Source organism: Chenopodium quinoa, unplaced genomic scaffold (assembly GCF_001683475.1).
Source record: "Chenopodium quinoa cultivar QQ74 unplaced genomic scaffold, ASM168347v1, whole genome shotgun sequence".
In the NCBI taxonomy this organism is placed as follows: domain Eukaryota; kingdom Viridiplantae; phylum Streptophyta; class Magnoliopsida; order Caryophyllales; family Amaranthaceae; genus Chenopodium; species Chenopodium quinoa.
The window spans coordinates 18747-33842 of record NW_018744207.1 but is presented as its reverse complement, the minus strand read 5'-3'; the positions used below and the strand labels follow the sequence as shown (position 1 = coordinate 33842).

Genomic DNA, 15096 nt, shown 5'->3' with positions numbered 1-15096 from the left:
TGGTTTGTGATTAGGGGATTTTTATCCACCAAGCACCGTTTGACAAGTGGACCAACCAGGTTCCGCCACGCGTCCTCCACGGACCACTTAAGACACGCCACGTGTCCACCCATGCCAAATGGGACAACCGGCCATCAAGGCCCATTTCAGTCTAGAAGCCCGATCGGCCTAGGTTTACCTTAAACCTAGAGAGTTGCACGCTTCCCAAGGCTATAAATACTCGATTAATCCTCATTAATCAGGACCGAATACATTACGGGACACACTAATAACCGGCTGATCTCGCTAGCAAAGCAGATTACCTACATTAAATACTCTCACCTAGAGAGACCTTATTACTTTAATTTCTGTATTAATTACTCCTTAATCAGGTACTAACTTGACCGTTGGAGGCGGAGCTCTCAGGAGTCTCCGTTATTTTGCAGGTACAGGCGTCCGGTTCCAGTCTCGGAATTGTAACTCTCCCGCAGGACATCAGAAAACCCCGAAACATTTGGCGCCGTCTGTGGGGAGAGTACTTCAGAGATGGCATCCAAGTCTGTACCGACCCAGAAGAGAGGCGTCCCCTAGACGACCCTCAAGTTCAGTCGGACCATGATACCGAAAGTGAATTTGAAGTTGAAACTCATACAGCTCCAGACGGGACCCTAAGGGCCCGCCGTACCCGTCATACTGAAATAAGGGAACGGGAGTATCTTCAAACAGGAAGTGAGCCAGCAGGCGCACCGCTTGCTCGGCAACAGCCGACTGATGGGTCTGCTCCGATCACAAGGAACGAACTCATGACCTTCATGAGGGGATTCAAGGGAGAGATCCAAGAGTTGATCAACAAAAAACCGCCTGCTTCAGTCAAAGAGCAGGCGGCCAAAAAACCTTCCACTTCACTGAAGAGGAAGCCAGTTCAAGGGCGAGAGGCGACTCCCCATCCTAAATCTAAGAAGCGGGAGCCGTCTGCTCTTGATTTCACAAAACTCCGTTATCCTACGGGAAATAGGAAACCGGTTCGTCATATTCAGGCGGACGGGTCAAAGCAAACGTTCACAGATGCTCGGCACCTGCTAGAGCAGAAGAGGAGTGACCGATTATCAGAGTCGGCTTCTACTTCAAATTTTCAGGACAGTTTGCGAAATGCCTCGATGAGGCCAACTCAGTCGTACCATGAGAGTCAGTCAGGCGGCACCTCCCGACAGTCTGGCTTTCATAGTGCGCAGGGCGGTACCAAATTTGCCATTTGTGCCGCAACAACAATATTTTATGCAGCCACCTCCATTTGGTGGACCTGCAGCAAAAAAACGTCCAACCTATGGACTGGCAGCTACGGCTGCTTAGACTTGGTGAACAGCCGTCGGCCTTCTCCAAGGAAATTACTGAAGCCGCTCAGCCGGCCAAAGTAAAAAATGTTTTAGTAGGCGCCTATGATGGCACTACTAACCCGGAAGACCATCTGATGGCATTCACCAAACCTGATGTACCTTCAAGGGTTGGATGATCCCACTTGGTGCAAGTGTTTCCCAGCAACTCTCAAGGGAATTGCACAGCAATGGTTCGGCAACCTGCCGACTGGTTGTGTAAACAGTTTCAGGACGCTTGCTTACTTATTTGCCTCCAACTTTGCAATGAACATCCCTGCGAAAGAAAACGACCCTTGATTTGGGAACAATTCAGCAGGGTGAAAAGGAGGGGCTTCGTTCCTACATCAGGCGGTTCAACCTGATGAGAATACAGATTCAAGGGTTACCGGATGAGGTAGCTTATACTGACTTTTTTAGAGGTCTCAAAGACGGGTCTACCTTCAAATTTGATTTAGTTCGAAAAAGGGTGGCGACTCTTCAAGAGGCCTTGATTGAAGCAGAAGCCTATATACAGGCGACTGATCTGTGTACAATGAAACAGTCGGACGGGAAGAGGTTCGACAATAGAGAAGGACGACAGAAACAGTCGTCCAACAAAGATGAAAAAAGAAAAGGGGTCTGGGCGGCTGATTCCTCTAAACAGCCGGCCAAGAAGAAAAAGGAATTCAAACCATACTCCCCAAAGTATGTGTTTAACAAGGATAACCAGTTTATCCTAAAAGAAATAAAGGGACGGCTCTCAATTGAGAAACCGCTCCCCATGAAGGGTTCTGCGAGCAACCGGAACCAAGACAAAATCTGTGCTTATCATGATGACATTGGTCATCACACCAACGACTGCATTAGTCTCATGCGGTACCTAGACCGCTTGGCTGATCAAGGTGATCTTGACACTTATGTCAAGAAATCTACGGGGAATACTTCCTCAAAAAAGCAGTCGGCCAAAAAGAATCAACAGGCCGACAGTTCCGATACTGATGATGCAGTCGTCTACACCATTGCAGGCGGCTTCTCAGGAGGCGGCCCCACTATTAGGGGCAACAAAGATAATATAAGGCGGTTAGATGTAAATTCCGTTCACCAAGAACGACCGTCCAAATATACATTTCCTGAGATTGTCATCACTGAAGAGGATCTAGGAGGAATAAGGGGGCCGCATGACGACCCTCTCGTTATTGAATGTAAAGTGGCCAACCAGAGAGTTGGTCGAATCCTCATAGATACTGGGAGCTCTTCAGATCTCATCAGCAGCAAATGTCTGTCAAAACTGAAATATCAGACGGACTGCATACATCCGGCCTCCCACCCTTTAATAGGGTTTGGAGGAGGAGTCGTCCACCCACTGGGACGAGTTGATCTACCCGTCCGCCTGGGCGAAAAAGGGGAAGGACGACACATGGTAGTCCGATTCCTAGTTGTAGAGGAACTCTCTGCCTACAACATGATTCTGGGTCGCCCAACCCTGAATAGTGCCAAGGCTGTTATAATCCCGTCACTTATGCTGCTTAAGTTTGAAAGGGACAATGGAACAGTCGGCTCCCTAAGGGGAGATCAGAGGATGGCCGAGAGTGCTATCTCTCGGATGTCAAACCCACTGCTAAGGCCACTGGGTCAAGTGGAGAAAAAACAGACCTTGACAATGTCAAGGAAAGTGCGCCTGTTCAAGAAACAGGCGACAGAAAAAAGAAAGGCGTCCCAGACAGAGTCCGCCAGAAAGGCAAGAAAATAGCAATCATTGGCAGAGGACCGGCCGGATGAGTTCCGCCCTCAGCCGGCTGGTGAGCATACGGACCTGATATTAGACGACTCCCGCCCTGACCGAACAGTCAAAGTTGGGACGACTGCTCTGAGAAACCTTGGTGATGACTTTCACAACCTGTTGAAAGAATACAAGGACATCTTTGCATTTGAAGTCCATGAAATGCCAGGCATTAGTCCTGATCTGGCAGTACACAAACTCGCTGTGGATCCGAAAAAGAAGCCGGTACGGCAAAAGAAGCGGAACCATGGTGAAGAAAGAGGTCAGGCGGCCGCCGCCGAAGTCAAAAAATTACTTGATGCAGGGTTCATTCGGCAATGTTACTTCCCAGATTGGGTTGCAAATGTGGTACTTGTTAAAAAGCCGAATGGCACCTGGCGAATGTGTGTAGACTACACAGACTTGAACAAGGCGTGCCCCAAAGACAGTTACCCTCTGCCAAAAATTGATAACCTGGTCGACTCAACAGCCGGCCATGCCTTGATGAGTTTTATGGACGCCTATTCTGGTTTTCATCAAATTCCTTTGTGGAAGAAAGATCAGGAGAAGACGGCCTTCGTCACTGATCAGGGATTATACTGCTATACGGTCATGCCGTTTGGTCTTAAGAATGCCCCGGCTACATTCCAACGAATGATAAACACAGTGTTCTTTGATCAGATTGGGAGAAACGTCGAGGCATACATTGATGATATGATTGTTAAGACTAAACTTCAGAAAGATCATCTGACGGACCTCCGAGAAAACTTTCGCCACACTCAGGCGGCACCATGTCATGCTCAATCCCAAGAAATGTGTATTTGGAGTTGAGTCTGGGAAATTTCTCGGATTCCTTATCAACCAGAGAGGAATAGAGGCGAACCCTGAGAAGGTACAGGCGGTCATTGACATGCAGTCGCCTCGTACCGTCCGAGAGGTTCAGAAGTTAACAGGTTGTCTGGCGGCCTTGGGAAGATTTCTAAGCCGATCAGGCGACAAATGCCTATACTTTTTCCAGGCAATTAAGAAAAAGGCAAGGTTTGAATGGGGGCCGGATGCTGAGGCCGCCTTCCAGAAATTAAAGGTTCACTTGCATTCCTTGCCAAGGCTGGTCAGCCCTTTGCCCAAAGAAAATCTCTACATGTACCTGGCCGTCTCTGATCATGCGTTAAGCGCGGTGCTCCTTGCTGAAAGGGACGGCTGTCAACTTCCGGTCTACTTTGTCAGTCACGTACTGAAAAATGCCGAGTTGAGGTATCCCCTAGTGGAGAAATTTGGTCTTGCACTCTTCATGGCTGTTAAAAAATTGAAGCCCTACTTTCTGGCACATGCAGTCGTCGTGTATACCGACCAACCGATCAAGCGGCCCCTTACCACCATGGAGTCCTCCGGACGAATGATCAAATGGGCCATAGAAATGCAGAGTCTCGAAGTTACTTTCGAGCCTAGAAAAGCAGTGAAGGGGCAAGCCTTTGCTGACTTTATTGTAGAGATGACTCGTCCTCCTGACTCTCAAGTTCCAGACCAAGTCTGGAAGGTATATGTGGACGGAAGCTCTACTTCAAACGGTTGTGGAGCAGGCGTCGTATGTCAATCTCCAGAGGGCGACAGGTTCGAGTATGCTCTACGCTTCAGTTTCCAGGCTTCAAACAATGAGGCAGAATATGAAGCTTTACTAGCCGGGATCCGCATGTGTAAGGCGGCCGGGGCAAGGAAAATAGACGCCTGTTCTGATTCACAACTGATAGTGAGTCAGTACAATGGCGAATACGAAGCAACACATCCGGCCATGATCAAATATTTACAGGCGGTCCGACAAGCAGTCGGCTCCCTTGAGGATTTCCATCTGATCCAAGTACCGAGATCAGAAAACAACCAGGCAGATGCACTCTCGAAATTAGCATCATCCGCCTCCTCCGATACTCCTCGAACTGTGTTTTGGGAAGTAATGGAGAAGAGAAGCATCGAGGAAAATCCTATTGGAATTCTAGACAGAAGCTCAACCTGGATGGATTCAATCAGGGCATATCTGACAAACGGTACACTGCCGGATGATCCTCAACAGGCGGCATCACTGAAAAAACGAGCCTCCTGTTTTGAAATGATACAGGGGGAACTGCACAAGAGGGGGCACCTTCAACCTTTCTTAAAGTGTGTTACTCCTGAAAAGGGACGAGAGATACTAGATGATCTTCACTCTGGTTTCTGTGCTTCCCATATAGGTGGTAGGATGCTTGCTCAAAGGGCAAGGCGGCAGGGCTACTTTTGGCCTACTTTGGAAGCAGATGCAATGGAGATGGTGAAAAAATGTGACAAGTGCCAAAGGTTTGGCAAATTAATTCACCGTCCGGCTACTGACCTCACTACTATTCACAGCCCACTACCGTTTGCTAAGTGGGGCATGGACATTCTGGGTCCATATACGCCTGCTACAGGCGGCAGAAGGTATATACTTGTTGCCGTTGACTACTTCACTAAATGGGTAGAGGCGGAGGCTGTAAAGGGAATCAAGACGAAAGATGTAATTTCATTCATTTGGAAAAACGTCATCACTCGGTTCGGGGTTCCCATGTCTATGGTTTTTGATAATGGTCCCCAATTTGAGACGCCTGTTCTCAAAAGCTGGTTGGGAGACCAAGGAATTGGACATTACTTTGCATCTGTCGGCCGTCCACAAGCAAACGGCCAGGTAGAAGCCTTTAATAAAATCATCTCAGACGGTCTCAAGAAAAAAATTGAACGAGCAGGCGGCCTATGGGCAGATGAACTACCACATGTTCTTTGGGCCATTAGGACGACTGAAAAAGGGGCGACTGGAGAAACTCCATTCCTCCTAACTTATGGTGCAGAAGCTGTTCTTCCAATAGAACACTACGAGCCGACTCTTCGAGTAATGCTATATGACGAAGAGGCAAACTGGGAAGCTATGCGCCTGGCATTAGACTCACTTCCTGAAAAGAGGGGCAATGCTGTTTTGCGCCATGAAATCTACCGCCTGAGAATGACTAGATCATACAACAAAAAAGTGCACAGGCGTCCACTCAAAGTAGGGGACTTTGTACTTAGAAAAATGGAAGCAGTTGGTAGGGCTAACGAGTCTGGCAAACTAACTCCCAACTGGGAAGGACCCTACCGAATCTATGCGGAAGTCAGGGACGGTACCTACCGTCTGGAAACACCAGACGGACAACCGTTGCCTCGAACTTGGAATGTAGATAACCTTAAGAAATATTTCTTTTGAATGATGTAAAGTAAAGAGCTACTTAATAAAGTTGGCACTTACTATTCAATTTTGTATTACGAGGGGCATGCCGTCTGTTACCTTTACAGTCGGTCTACTCTCCATTGAGTTTTTTCACTCTATCTTCAGAGGGGCATGCCGTCTGTACCTTTACAGTCGGCTACTCTCCATTGAGTTTTTTTCACTCTATCTTCAGAGGGGCATGCCGTCTGTTCTTTACAGTCGGCTACTCTCCATTGAGTTTTTTTCACTCTATCATCAGAGGGGCATGCCGTCTGTACCTTTACAGTCGGCTACTCTCCATTGAGTATTTTACTCACAATACTTAGCTAAAAAGATTAGGGCCTGGCCGACCCTGTGCCTAACAGGCGGCTACCCTTCTTTGACTTAGCACCTACGTTCACCAAGAACTTACCAAGGCCACCGGCCGAATGATCAGACCAGGCGCCTAGTCAACTGATCTAACTTTTAAAAACTAATCCGACCTGTCCCAACATTATAGCAGGCGTCCGGCGGCATCCATTCGGATGAAATTCGTCGCAGAGAGCAGCTCCCTTTTGGGTGGAACATTGTTCTATAAACTAATTACACGGCACCTATACGACTGTCCCAAAGGGCAACCACGTAGCCGTTTTTGAGACAAGGATAACTCTATCACTAACCAAACCAGTGGTAGCAGTTGACATCTGAGTCAGATGACCGCCTGTATTACTTGGGATAAATGCAGGGGGTACCTATTGAGATAATAGCCAACAAACATTGGCGAATCAAGGGGTCTAGCCGGCCTACGCCGCCTGGTACCTCTACTTCTCAAACAAAAGTGACGGCGACTGAGTAACTCCAAAGTTAACTCATAGTCACTCCTTCAAATTTGGTATGGAACCTAAAAAGTTTGAGTCGTCCGCCTGTTTTATACAAACAAGGGCACTCGAACCCCTATTCCTACTGGATAACCTATTGAGTAAATAGCCAACAAACATTGGTAAATCAAGGGGTCTAGCCGGCCTACGCCGCCTGATACCTTTACTACTCAATCAAGATTGTGACGAAGACTAAGTAACTCCTATGTTAACTTAATAGTCACTCAAACTTAGTACTGAGCCTAAAAGGTACGAGTCGTCCACTTGTTTTTAATAAACAAAGGCTCTCAACCAATACTCTTGCTAGGTTAACAAATAACAAATTAGAGGCCAACATTGGCAATAAAGGGAAACAACCGGTACCCGCCGCTTGTTTTCCTACTTAAATTCCTTGGCTACTTGGTAATTCTATTTACTTGGTCAAATTGAATAAAGAGTTCGAATACCGATTGATTAAATGGCCGACTGATCATCTATCCTGGAAACAGACAACCAGTCGTCCAGGGGCATAGGCGGCATACTTACTATTTGTACCTGTCTTAACGTTCGGCCATACACAACAGTCTGTCTAGTGAGCAAATTTCAAATACTTAGACAAATTTGAACAAAAACAAAAAATTTGATTAAAATGAGCCGGCCATAAAAGACCAGCAGAATATTCAAAACCCCGGCCCCTGGCCGGGTAATTACAAAGCAAACGGCACGCAGGCCGTGAAAAGAAAAAATATACTTAAAGCTTAAGAAGGGGGCAGTTCAGTATCAGCAGCAGCCGCCTGGTCAGCACTCTTCTTGCTGGACTCGGCCTTACGCTGCATCATCTTTTGATGCCTTTCCCCAAGTGGCACAAGCGCCACAACCGGCTCTTCCTCCTCCAACGCAACGTCCATCGCCTCTTCTTCAGCAGCCGCCAGGATCTGTTGATTATATATTTCCGAACACTGGCGGTACGTTCTTTCCCATGAGGCAAAGTCGGCACTGGGGAACAGTCGTTCCCAGGTCATGCGTTGGATTTGGGCGGAGTCTTCCACCATCTCCCGGACGAGCTCTTGTTTTTCTTGCTCGGCCTTGTCCGAGAGCTCTTGGGTAAGACTCTTCTCCTGGTTCACCAGGCGTTCTTTTACGTTAGCCAAAGATTTCTCCATGGCTTCGTAAGAGTGCATTTTCTGACGAAGGGGCTTCAGCTCGGCTTTAAGTTTGGTGACGGTCCCCTCCAGCTCGTCAACCTTCTTTTGGGCCGCCTCTAGCTGAGCCCGAACAGCGGCGGTCGCCTGCGCCTGATAATAAAGAAGATCAATGGTCAGTACTTCATTTTGGGCAATTTGAAACATTGCTTTATCACAGCTGGAGGCGGCCATAGCCTTTGCGGCCTTTACCTCTTTGTTTTTCCGATCAATCGGCTTGCGAAGGCTGTTGACTCGGAGCAGGGCCTAAGTACAAAGAAAAACAGGCGTCAGTTTCCAATCATAAGGGTTAACAGGCGTCCTGGAACTTCAAAAGGGTATACCTCAGCTAGGATCCCCGAAATTCCATCGAGGTCAAGGGTGCCGGCACCCTTGACCGCCTCCCGGTCAGAGGGAGGAACTACTTTAACCATTGACTTGGCTACCTCAACCAAGTCAAGTCCCTGGGGGCCGGCTGCATTAAGCAGAAGGAAAAACAAGTTAGACCTAATCAAGAAGGAAGCAAGAGTGAGTTTTTACAAGCAAGTGTCCATACATCTAGGCGGCCCCGCTGGGTTTTTTGAAGAAGTGGCCGGCTGCTTCTCAGCCGCCACTGTTTTCCTGGAAGACCCAGGAGAGCTTGCAACAGTCGTTCTCCGGGCCTTGGGGTCCGGCTGTTGCGAGGAAGAAGCCCTTGGAGTGCCAGACTGAAAACAAAAAGAGTTAGTATATGCATAATACAACTTAAAGGGGAAGAGTTTTCAAAGCTTACCAAGGGTGCCTCCTTGCTGGGGGAGTCGGCGTACGACTGCTTCATTAGCGAAACCCGCAGCATGGCCGCCGCAGTCTTAGATGCTGTTATTTTACTCATGGCGTCGGCTGAAAGAAATAAACAGCAAAGTTAGTAAAAATCCCAAGTAAACAAGGCGTGAGAAAACAGAGTATTCGTCAGGCCGGCTACCTCTAGAGCACCGACTGCCGAGGCCACAGGCGGCCAAGAAGTACTCATCATAGAGCCACTTGAAGCTCGGGACGCAGTGTAGGGGTACTTGCTCTCGTACCCCTGAAGTAGAGTTCACCCTAGTCTCTACTTTGAAGAGTCCTTTGTCTAGGATCTCTCTTTTAGCCTTTGGGGGAACAGGCGGCATGCTGCGGCCGCCTGCAAGAAGAGGCGGATCCCTGTTCCACTTGTTAAATCGTTTGTTCAGCTCCGTGTCTGAACTCTCGATAATAAGGAAGGTGTTCCGCCAATCCTTCCATTTGTTTGCCTTACCTCTCGTCATGAGGTAACCCCTGTGGCTTGTTAGTTGATACCAGCCGGTACCTCCCGACTTAGGGGTCCGGCTGAGATAGTTCATGTGGGCGAAAGCCTCAAAACTTGGCTCCACCCCGTTCAGTTCGCACCCGGCCACATAGCCGAGTACGTTTACCCAAGAGTTGGGGGCTAACTGCCATAACCCCAGATCATACCCATCTAAAATCCGCTGAACAGCCGGATGTAATGGGAAGCGCAGACCAGCTTTGATGGCCGCCACATAGCAGCCAAAACAGCCGTCACCATAGCTGGTACCAGCCGGCCAGACGACAGTATCTTCTGGATCCGGCACAAACAGTAAATACTCCGGGCCCATTTTGTGGTTAGCAATAAAGCTCGCCACGTTGTCTCGCATGGTTGCGATCCGGCCCCGGGGCACCCTGCAGTAGTAGGGGGTGTTTTCCTCTCTGTAAGAGGCGGACGGCTCTGCCCAATTATCCCCCTTCTCCACTGCATGGGAACTTCTCGCCTCTTGTAGGCGGTTATGTTTTTCTTCTGAGTCAGAAGAACTATGGTCAGAAGAGCTGGAATCGGACTCGTCCCCTGACGAGTCCGAAGAGGACGACTCCTCCCCTCTCCTAGAGGGGCCCGCCTCCTCTCCCTTAGAAGGAGCAGAAGGTAAATTGGACATGTCCACGGTTAGATGAGAAGGGAACACCTTGGTCCCTCTCTCAGAACTGTCAGCTTGACAGTCGCCTCGTTCCACATCTGGCGCCTGGTCAGATGTTTCGCTAAGGAGTACCCTTTGGGAGGAGCCGTCTGAGTTTGATATTCTAGCAGTCTTTTTTGTTCTGGCCATCACGTTCTGCATAGACACAGATTCAGTCGGACTTTGTATAAAGGGCAAAGATGGGTCCAGAAAAGGGCAGGCGGCACTCCTAGTCCTAGATTCAGCCGTCCCCGGTGACCGGCTGATCACTAACTTAGGGCGTGTCGTGTGCTTCCATGGTGCCATTTCAAAAAATAAAAAGAAAATTAAGAGTAAGAGAACTGAGTTACCTGAATGGATGACAGTTGATGAAGTCCTGAAAGTTCGGGTCAGTCGGCTTGTCAGAACAGGCGGTAGGCAGAAAAAGTCCGAAAATGTCAGAGCAAGTTCAGGGGTCCGAATGTTCTCGCAAAAATTCTCAAATGTGAAAATGACCGAAGTCAGCACTTCCTTTTATAGGCAAAATGAGAAGGCGAAGGGTCGCTTCCGAATTCAAATTTGGGCGGGAGAGTCTCCCGGCCGTCTGCAAGGTGACACCTGTAACGGGCCGTCGCCTGTCACCGTGCGACGCCTGTCACAGGCGACACGTGACCAGTCGCGTGCCACCTGTGAGGGGCAAATGATTAGGGGATTTTTATCCACCAAGCACCGTTTGACAAGTGGACCAACCAGGTTCCGCCACGCGTCCTCCACGGACCACTTAAGACACGCCACGTGTCCACCCATGCCAAATGGGACAACCGGCCATCAAGGCCCATTTCAGTCTAGAAGCCCGATCGGCCCTAGGTTTACCTTAAACCTAGAGAGTTGCACGCTTCCCAAGGCTATAAATACTCGATTAATCCTCATTAATCAGGCCCCGAATACATTACGGGACACACTAATAACCGGCTGATCTCGCTAGCAAAGCAGATTACCTACATTAAATACTCTCACCTAGAGAGACCTTATTACTTTAATTTCTGTATTAATTACTCCTTAATCAGGTACTAACTTGACCGTTGGAGGCGGAGCTCTCAGGAGTCTCCGTTATTTTGCAGGTACAGGCGTCCGGTTCCAGTCTCGGAATTGTAACTCTCCCGCAGGACATCAGAAAACCCCGAAACAGTTTGCTTAGCTATAATAATTGAGTAAGACTTAGGTAAACATAAGTACTAGTTATTCGCTACAAATAAAAGTGTAACTTGAAAAAAATAAACCATAGTTGCTAAGTGTAACACTTATAAAATAAACCGGAGGAGTACCAAATGAATATGTTCGTGTTTTTTACTCACTTGTCTAAATTGGAAATGAATTTGATGCGGGAGCTTCCAAAATCACGTTCTCAGTTCATTCTTGAAAGTTAATTTCCTTTCTTGGGTAATTCTTGATGATTTTATTGAAGTTCTTGGAGGTTCTTGGACAGTTTCAAGCAAAGGGTAAGCGCAATTGTTGGAATATTCTACTTAGTTTTAATAGTTTTAACTAGATTATCATGCCAGTTCCACCTTTCACTTAAAAGGATTTTTCTAGGTTTGAGAATTAATATCTTTAAAGATGTTGCATTGCCATTAAAGAAGCAAGACATGGCAAAACACACTAACAAATACAAGTCAACGAAAATTGAGTAAGTTCACCAACTAAAAGAGCTTAGCTAGATAATAATATAGGACACGTGGAAAATTATTAAGTTAAGACTTCTTAAAAAACAGAATCCATCAATTTTTTTTTTTTTTTTGAGAAAACACAGAATCCATCATTTAGAATCACTTACTAATTAGGAAAAATTCACATCTATAATTTAAACCATAACCACTCTTTCCTTATTAATCTCAACTACAGTTTTTTTTATGAGTATGATCTAAACTAAAGAGGAACAATTTATAAGCATCTATAAATGAGAGACAAAACTTCTCACAATCAACTAGATCACTTTTCGAAGTTGCTGACAATACAGCTACATTGGGAGGTAATTCTGCCCCCTTGTTGCAGCATTCTCTTACAAGTATACAAGACCTGGTAGTTGAAGAATCAATATTATGATTGAAAGAAATCAATGCAAACACAGCAAGTGCACAAAATGCAAACTAATGTTCAATTGATCAGCAATGCAAACAAGCAGACAATATGTAGTTTAATAGATATAGTATTCCATTTTGCTCCGGAGAATCAACTAGGTTCAGAGACCCGAGTCCTGCAGCCCATCTGTTCAAGTAACTTTGTAATCCGCATGTGCTTAGTAGCCCAATGCTCAGCCAGCTTCTGCTCCTTAGCTTCAGCGTCTCTCCGCAGCCCAGCAAGCTGCTCCCGGTACTCTGCTTCGATTCTCTCGATGCTAGCTTTCTGCTCGTCCTTGAGAGCGTTAATCTTTGCCTCAATCTCCTCCATCTTTTCCCTCTTTCGACTGGCCTTCTCTGACTCTAGTTGAAGCTCCACTCTATTTAATCTCCATGCAGCTTCCTTCTTATGAGCTGCCAGAGCACGGTGCCCTTCATCCAATTCTCTACAGCAATCCATGAGCTCCGACATGATCATCTGCTCAGGAAGTGCCCCAGGACAAGATGGCAAGCAGCCCAAAGTAAGAGGGGAGTTATCAATATTATGGAGTACTCTTTCTTGTGGAAGCCAAGCCACTGCAGTTGGGGCAGGCGTAGGGACAATAGAAGACGAGAGACTTAAAGTAACAGAAGGAGAAGATGGGGGCCTCACTCCATTAGAGGGTGAAAGCCATGGAGGGAGCATCGTTGTGGTAGAAGTAACTGGCGGTGGAGGGGGCACAGGGGGAGGGGGGTGATCACTACTATGTAAAAAACCACCATTGGAGGTTGCCATAAGAAACGTTGGCCCAGGGGGTGTCCGTTCTTTCACTAGCTTCTCAGCAAAAGTTTCCAATATATGGTCGTACTTGCCCTCTTCAATTGGCTCGAAGCACTTGCTGGTTTCCTTTTTAGTTCTCTCCTGTTTCTCCTTGTACACCTCCCACCACTTGCCTAGTCTTTTAGCAGTACGCCCTGGCACCTCGGCGGCGATCTTCTTCCATTTATTCCCGTGCTTGGCTTGGAGACGGATTACAAGCCGCTGCTCCTCCTCTGTGAGTGAACCTTTCTTAATCCCGGGTTTTAGGTAATTCTTCCACCTCTCTAAACAAGACTTGGCATCCCGATCAAGGGTGTGTTCATTCGCTGGGAGACAAGTTGCCATTCTCTTGGACCATATTGCTTAACATATGCACTTAGTAACGCGTCCTCTTCAGTTGTCCAACGCTGCCTCTCCTTCATCTCGAGGTGCAAACGTCATTGCCCATAACTTCAAACTCCTCATCATGCGCCTAAATGTAATTACATACAATCATCAACTTCGACATCATATATATTTACCAACCATTCCAACAGAAACAAACTCCATACTAAGAGAAGCAAATTTTCAATCTTACTAGATTAACTAATAAATACATTTTTCCAGGAAAGCAAGAATGAATTTGATAATTACAAGAGATACACATAGTAAACCAGTCAACATGTGATAAAATTCAGCAAAGAAAAACGCCCTAACATTTTCGATTTAACAAATTCATACATTTCTGTTGACAATTTCCAGTAGTAATAAGCATATCTCAAGCAATTAAACAGTAGCACAAAATAATTCAGAGTTCAATAATGTGCTTCAGAATTAGAATTTCATATTTAAAAAAATGACATACAAAAACCAACTTTTCAATTACCACATTCCAATTTATTTTATACAATGATAACCAAAATATATAAGAAAATATAAACAAATAAAATAAGAACAAGTACCTTATCTACTCACCCTTGAACCCCAGGAAAAAAATAAATAAATAAATAAAATAAAATTGAAAAGCTTTCTTCAACACATAAGTAACAAAATTTGACTCAATTATCACATAAAAATCTTCGGGATTAATTAAGAATATAAACATAAATTATACGTAGTAAAATTCTAGCAACAAATTCGTTAGTTATAATCTTTCATAAACTTGAGTAATTCCAACAAATAGTTCAATTAATCTACCTTAGAAGAACCCTAAATTGACTATACTAACAATAAAATTGACAATAGAATGAAAGTAAACCCTAGATTAAGCTGAAATTCAATTATTAAAAAAAAAAAAGTTACCTAAGAAGCTGCTTCAATGGAGGAGAGAAGGCTGAGAAGCCGCTTGAATGAAGAACTCAAAATAGGGTTGAAGAGAGGAGAGAGAAAGACGGAGGAAAGAAGAAGGAAGAAGAGAAGATGAAATTCAGAAAAAAAGCATGAGAAGAGGAGAGAGAATATGAATGGCAGAAGATGAGGGTGAGTCTGAGAAGTAGTCAGTGTGTGAGAGGAGTGAAAAAGGAGGGAGGAGAGAGAATGACATGACTTGACGGAGAAAACTGTTCTCATAAAACAAAAACATTTTAAAACCACTTACTTTACCCTTGTTCCATTTTAATTTTTTCCGTTACATCCCAACAGTATTTATTTATATCGTGAAATTCGATCCCTAGTATTATGTCTTAAAGTTGGAGAATTTTCTAGTGGATTACTAAACATCGCCTACAAATTATCAACTAAAGCCCATAAATTTTCATTGAATTGACAATATTGTCCTTGATCAAAAAAAAAAAAAAACACTCTCTCATCACCCAAAAAAAAAATTTGTGCCACTTTCATTCTACGTTTTTTTTAAAAAAAAAAAAATTCAAAGTCCGACAATGTCGAGGCGGCAAGGCAAGGAATTA

The 15096-nt window shown here is 45.8% G+C and overlaps 1 pseudogene; it reads right to left on the bottom strand.

Annotated features, from left to right (window-relative positions):
- Positions 1–12216: 12216 nt before the first annotated feature.
- LOC110694047 lies at positions 12217–14820 on the bottom strand (annotated as a pseudogene).
- Between the last annotated feature and the right edge of the window lie 276 nt (positions 14821–15096).